This window comes from Camelus dromedarius, chromosome 5 (genome assembly GCF_036321535.1).
Source record: "Camelus dromedarius isolate mCamDro1 chromosome 5, mCamDro1.pat, whole genome shotgun sequence".
NCBI classification, from domain to species: Eukaryota; Metazoa; Chordata; class Mammalia; order Artiodactyla; family Camelidae; genus Camelus; species Camelus dromedarius.
In genome coordinates, this window is record NC_087440.1 from 66,888,206 (window position 1) to 66,894,818 (window position 6,613).

Here is a 6,613-nt window from a genome sequence, read left to right on the forward strand (position 1 = left end):
GCCTCTCTAACAATGAGAAATTCCTCACCAGGAGACTTGGGACAGATCGGAGCCAAACCATTTCCTTCAGTCCGTGAGCACATTGTTTCCCTCCAGTGACTCCTGCCATCCAGAAACAGCTGCAAATTCCAATCAAACAACATTCTGACCCAATCCCTCAAGCCATCCTTACCCTTTTGTTTTTCTCTCTGGAGGGTGGAAAGAGAAAAATCCTTGCAAAGCTGCCATGGTGCATTATTTCCAAGCCTCTGCTGATGAAGGCAAGAGCCAAGCAGCCCATTTTTTTTCCTGGAGGAAAGGAGTGAGCAAAAATGGAAGGAAGATATAAAGAATGATGGAGAAAAATCCGAATGAGTGAAATAAAGTTACACAATGGAAAGAGAACTGAGCAGAAACATTAACTATGCGACGTAATTGAAATGCACTCATTCAGAAGGCTTAAGCTCACCTTGCCTCTCACTTCGGGTGAGGCAGGAAGCCATTCTATTTCAGTATTTAATTTGGGCTGTTCTTATTTGAAACTAACCTAATAAGAGACCATCGGGATACATTAAAAATGATACTGTGAAGTGAAGGTGTATAAAAAGGATATTATTTCACAAAATAATTTACAGTAATACTCTCATAATTAGCAGCCTCTGCAATATACTTAAGTGGTGTGCCAATTTATAAAATTATCTTTCATCTGCCCTTTGAGATTCACTCTCTACCCTTTTTCATTCTTTACTGTGCCTGGGAGTCTGGCTTTATGGATGGAATCAGTGCTTGCCCTCCAGCTTCTGGTTGGGATTAGCTAATGGAAAGCATCATCAGAAGACTGAAGAGTAGAGTGAGGTTGAGATATTTATTACTGTGGCTGCCTCCCTCATGGGTCACCATGGGCTGGCTGCTTTTCTCTACTGAAGGTTACAGCTCCTGAAAGAGGGGAGGGTCCCTCTCTCTTCACACAGTGATGCTCTGCCCCTTCCCTTTGCCCCTGCTGTGTTGGGGGTGGGTTACAGAATCCCACGGATGCTGGCCCAATTCCCTAAACCTCACCCACACCTATATAAATAGACTAGTCCCTCAAACTCTTCTCTTTTTTATTTAATTTTTATTGAAGTGTAATTGATGTACAATATGAGTTATAGGTGTACAGTATAGTGATTCACAATTTTTAAAGGTTATACTCTATTTATAGTTGTTATAAAATATTGGCTATTTTCCCCATATTGTACAATATATCCTTGTTGCTTATTTTATATATAATATTTTGTACCTTTTAACTCCCTACCCTTATGTTGCTCCTCCCCCTTTCTCTCTCCCTATTGGTAACCACTAGTTTGTTCTCTATAAGTCTGCTTCCTTTCCCTTAAACTCTTCTTAATTGTACAGTTTGAGTGTGCTCTCTGTTCCCAGGAGGTGCCCTGACTTTCACAAGACATAGATTTTCCCTTTAACTAGACTGTGTCTTCTAGGATGCCCTGTGTCTTCTGCAAAGCATACAGCACTGTCTCATATACAGAGTAAACGCTGTTACTGGACATCTCAGGAAAGTCCTTTACTTAGCCTGGCCCCTCTTCCCAAGGTCACACAACCAGGCGCACTTAGTGAACCACACACGATTCTGCCTGTTCACACAAAGTCTGCCTATCATTGTTGCCCCCAAACTGTATTTAATAGGATTTTGCTGCCTGTGATAAACAGTGGGGTGTAATGGAAACCGCAGGTGTCTTGGAGCCTTGCTGACCCGGGTTCAACTCCCAGCACTGCTATTTACTAATTGGGTAACATGGGAAAGGCACTTAAAGTCCTCAAGAACCACTGTCGTCATACATCACTGTGAGATGCAGCCACATTGCCACATCTCTGCCTCCTCCCTCAGCACCTTTTCCATCTTCCTCAGTGTGGCCAAGTAGAGTTCTTTGTCCTCAGTTTGAACACAGTGTCTGGTAGTGGTACAAAGCCAGGTTCCTGAAGAAGAAGGGATAAAAAAGAAGGGAAGGGAAAATGATAGAAGGTTTAGACATTTTGGCAACACGGACCATGCTTATGATCAGTATTAAATATGTTTTTGGGAGATGTGGAAGACAACTGGGATACCTAAAGAGGCTAAGGAGAAAACATAGGAGGAACTGTAAAAAAATGGCCAAGGTGGAATATTCCAATGCTGCTTGTCTGAAGCAGTGGTGCTATATTAGTAAGTAATCTTTTCACTGAGAACAGATTAAAGCAAAGAATTTTTCTAATGTAGGAAAAAGGACACTAAGCAGAAAATATGTTCAAAAGAGAAACATAGGAAGTGGACATGATTCTTTCCACCTCTTAAATGAGTTGGTTTATAAGTAGCTCACAAGTTCCCATCAAAATGGATTAAAAAATTCTCCAACAGTACCAGTATAATGAGCACCATAATGCAGAACTCTTGAAACAAGTTGATTTTCTTTTATTACCATTTTAAAATAGATACTACCAGGTACATTTGCGGAGTGGGGAAGAGTTTTCCAAGGATCTCCATAAGGCAGACTTGGTGTGAAGTAAACGACGACCCAAGAGAAAAGGACAGGAATGTTTGTATCATGCCCTGGACTGGGAGTGTCTCCATCACTGGCTACAGCCAAATGTGTTCTTTCAGGCAATGCGCCAAGCCTGCATGCCCGCCTGGCTGTTGTGAAGAATCACAGCAGGGTCTCAGGGATTGTAATACTTCCTTCAAAGGGTTGCTACCAGGCATTTCAATGAGACAATATACACAAAGAACCTAGTACCCAGCACGTAGCAGTCACTCCACACCTGCTCTTTATTATTTTTTGTAGGGATTTAGAGCCTATTTACAATTTAGATAAAAGGCTTTTTTTTTTTTAATTTGGAAAATCATTATGGTTGACATTCTTCTACTGGTTATGCCAACTATTGTTATCCTCCCAGAGGGTTATTTCCCACCTCCTTTACACCTGTTTCCATGATAAACAATGAAGAGCATCTGACAACACTGAGGACCAAATAGTACAATGGAGTTACATACACAAGTGTTGAAGTTGCTTGAAGTCAACTATATGTTCAACAAAAGAAAATAATACAGATGAATATATACATATATATGTAATTTTCCCCCCAACAATATGGTCCTTCAATTCAAGCCAACTACTTCATCTGGTGCCCAACCAAAGAAACAGCCATGGCCATCTGTTCCAACTCTGGGGGAAACTGGCTGTGTTGAACCTACAGAGAGATAGCACAGAATACATAAAGCCTTGTTATCTGTACTAGATGGGTGATTTTTAATCATATATATAAGAGATTTGTAATGATACGTTTTCATAGATATGGTTTTGACTCTACGTGTTGACTTTTAGAACTTGAACTCCAAGCTTGATACAACACCACCACCACACACTATTGTGTATCATTTCAAGTTGTCAGACCCTAAGCAAATATGAAAAGTGACCCCTAACAATATCCAGTATTACTCTGACGTTAATTTGGAAACTGTTTAGGCAGCCTTATAGCTGTGAAGATACCTGCATTACCACGTTCCCATCAGTAAATTCCTTCTCTCAACACTGGCATTATTGATATTTTTAATTACTTAATTAAAAAATTCTTACTGAGTATCGGCTACCTGCTAAGCCCTGGATTCAGCTCTCCAGATACAGGAATGAATGACACAGGCTTGGTTTCTTAGAGTTCATGTTCTAGGAGGGGAATCAGATGCATTGATCAACTAATCACACAAATTCTTTCAGTCATCCATTCAACAAATACGAATTAAGAGTCAACCATGTGGCAGATACTGTACTGGTCACTGGGGATAATATAGTCAACAAAACAGACCAAAACCTCTCCTTTAGGGAGCTTACATTATATTAAGGATGATAGAAAATAAGATAAATATGTAAGCTGTGGGGTATGATAGATACTTATATAGTCCAGGAAGGAAAAAAAATAAAGCAATGAAGGGGAATTTTTAAACGTTGAAGGAGTGGTAAATGTCAGCCAGGATGGCTGGAAGGCCTCCCAGAGAAGATGATTTTTGAGTAAAAACTTGAAAGAAGTGAGTTCTAGCCCTAGGTACCTAGAGGAAGACTATTTCAGGCAGAGGAAATAGTGGAAAAGCATGTGTGACTGGCATGGAGAGAAAATGTAGCCGACTAGACTAGCCTGGTCTAAAGGGGCAGATGGTAATTATTCAAATGGTCTCTGGGTGGAGCTGGGACGTTGAAGGCAAAGGACACAGGAGCAATCCTTGCTGTGAGACGTTAACTGCTGTGGAACCTGCAGCTTCAAACCTATGGGTCTTCTATGAACTCTACAAGGATGCTGGTCTGTGTTCTTTTCATGTACAAACATAAGGCTAACCCACCCCCATGACAGAATGTACTTTCAGTTGTAGCTTTGTTTCCTACTAAGACGATAAATCTGCATAGCTTTCATCAGCCTCCTCCATTGATCATCTTTTGAACAATGGTTGCATTTACAGATGGCTAGTCAGGGTCAGGGGAGCAGTCTGCAGGTGCAAAGTAGATAAAGCAGGGTCAACACATTCTATCATCTTGGTCCTATCAGAAAGTGCTCTCACCAACTGAGCAGAGTAGGCCTAGATGAAGTTGGACTTGTCAGCTGGGAGATTCTTACTCGAACGAGAACATTCCCTCTGTCGCTTACATATGTGGTGCATATGTGTTCCTCCCAACTAGTTTTGTACATTTTCTTCTCAGCCTTAATTATATTCCATAGCACTCTTTAAATACCCTAGTTATAATAAGGAAAAGAGAAGAAATAAAGTGGTTCCATTCTATTCCTCACTAGAAAGTTGATTCCTTAACTGTAATCCTGACTCATTTCCTAACCATCTATCACTCTAGGATGTAGCAGGAAAGAACTGGTACAAAATGTGGCACAATGGAAAGAGAATGAATGAAACAGAAAACTAAAATAGTTGACCCTTATTAATCCTTTGTAACATGTACCATCCTAGAAGGTAGGTATAATTATTAAATATAATTTACCTACAAAAATTAGAAGCTTAGAAGTAATGGGCTAGAATGTCACAGCTAGGGCTCAAAGGCAGCATTCCTACCCAGGAAGTCTGACTCCAGATTCCACACTCTTAATCTGTTATATTGCTTTCCTGAAATGAGCAAAGAGTAAGAGAAGAGGAGAATAGTGACAAGAAAAGGGAGAGTTGAATAACAAGACAAAGAAAGGAGGAAGGGACTTAGGTGGTTTCCACATTCTGGGAAATAACCGAGTAGGAGTAACACTGCCCTTAAATCAGAACTATTTCTCTTAACATTCATTCTATTGTTTAAAAAAAAAAAAAGAGTCACTGCTTTCTCTCCTTTTCTTTTTCTAACTTTGCACAGTGCTTAGAGTGACACTCTCTAAACAACATGTGTTCAGTAAACCCTACTGACTAACCCAACAGATTTGCACAAGAAGCATTGAAGGACTCTTAGACCAGCAGATACATTGTAAAATCTGTAGCGATGAGATCTTTTGGATGATGTGTTTTCCATTGTTTACTGCTTGTCTAAAATGATAGGGTCACAAGAGCAGACCCTCAGTGAGAGTGGTACCCATAAAACAGTCTACTGCATTGGGTCTTGGAGTGACTCTCCATCACAAGTTCTACCGCAGCTCCTGGGTGGGCCCTGAGTGGTCTGAGCCCCATCCCCACTGCCAGTGAACATGTCTGGAGTAGACAGGCTGAGGCCAGTTTGGGCCAATGAGTCACTAAGAGGGGTTTTCCAGACACTTCTGGAAAATATGTTTCCTTACCCTTAAGAAAGAGCCATAGGCTCCAGGTTGCATTCTTAGACTTCATGACTCCCTTCCAACATGGCCCAAGACAACTCTCCAAACAAGACCAGAGCAATGAAGTATGGATGCAGCTGCACCAAATTCACAGAAGACCAATTGAAAATCCTCATCAACACACTCAACCCAAACTCTTACCCAGCTTATGGTACCAAATGAAGACTTGCTTTAGAAATCAACACTGAAGAGTCTGGAATTCAGATTTGGTTTCAGAATGAAAGAACTAAGCACCGATTCTAGAAAAGATCAGAACCTGAGGAGGGCTTAGAATCAAGCCAAGACCAAGATCATCCTGAAGAGAAGATTCAAAATAGTGAAGACAGACAATGTCATGCCAGCCACTTTTCCTCTCCATCACACACCCTCATCAAGGCATTTATGGATAACCCTTACCCTGGGATTGATTCCAGAGAGCAGTTTGCTAAAGAAATTGGGGTTCCAGAGCCAAGCACAAGTTTGGTTTCAAAACTGAAGATCTAGACTCTATGTCCAGAAAAAAAGAGAACTTGATGAGGCCTTGGAACAAAGAAAAAAACCAGGGACAAGATCTTGGAGATGGAAGTGTTCAAGATACAGAAATGACAGAGTAACACTAATCTCTAGCAACTGTCTTATTTCTCTGGAGCCAGAAGAGGGTGAAGAGAGAGAGATATTGAGAGTACTTGATATCATCAGCCTGGGCTCCAAATCTCTCTCACCCTTCCTGGAACCATACCCTTCCTGGAAATAGCATCTTCAGAAGCTGAGCCTTCTGGAGATGCTAAACAGGATTCCAGGAAACAGAGACACATAGAAAGCACCAAGTAGCCCTGCT

General features: G+C 41.0%; 1 pseudogene; it reads left to right on the top strand.

The window, feature by feature from the left end:
• The first annotated feature begins 5,716 nt into the window (after positions 1-5,716).
• On the top strand, positions 5,717-6,389 carry LOC135321372 (double homeobox protein A-like; annotated as a pseudogene).
• The last annotated feature ends 224 nt before the right edge of the window (positions 6,390-6,613 follow it).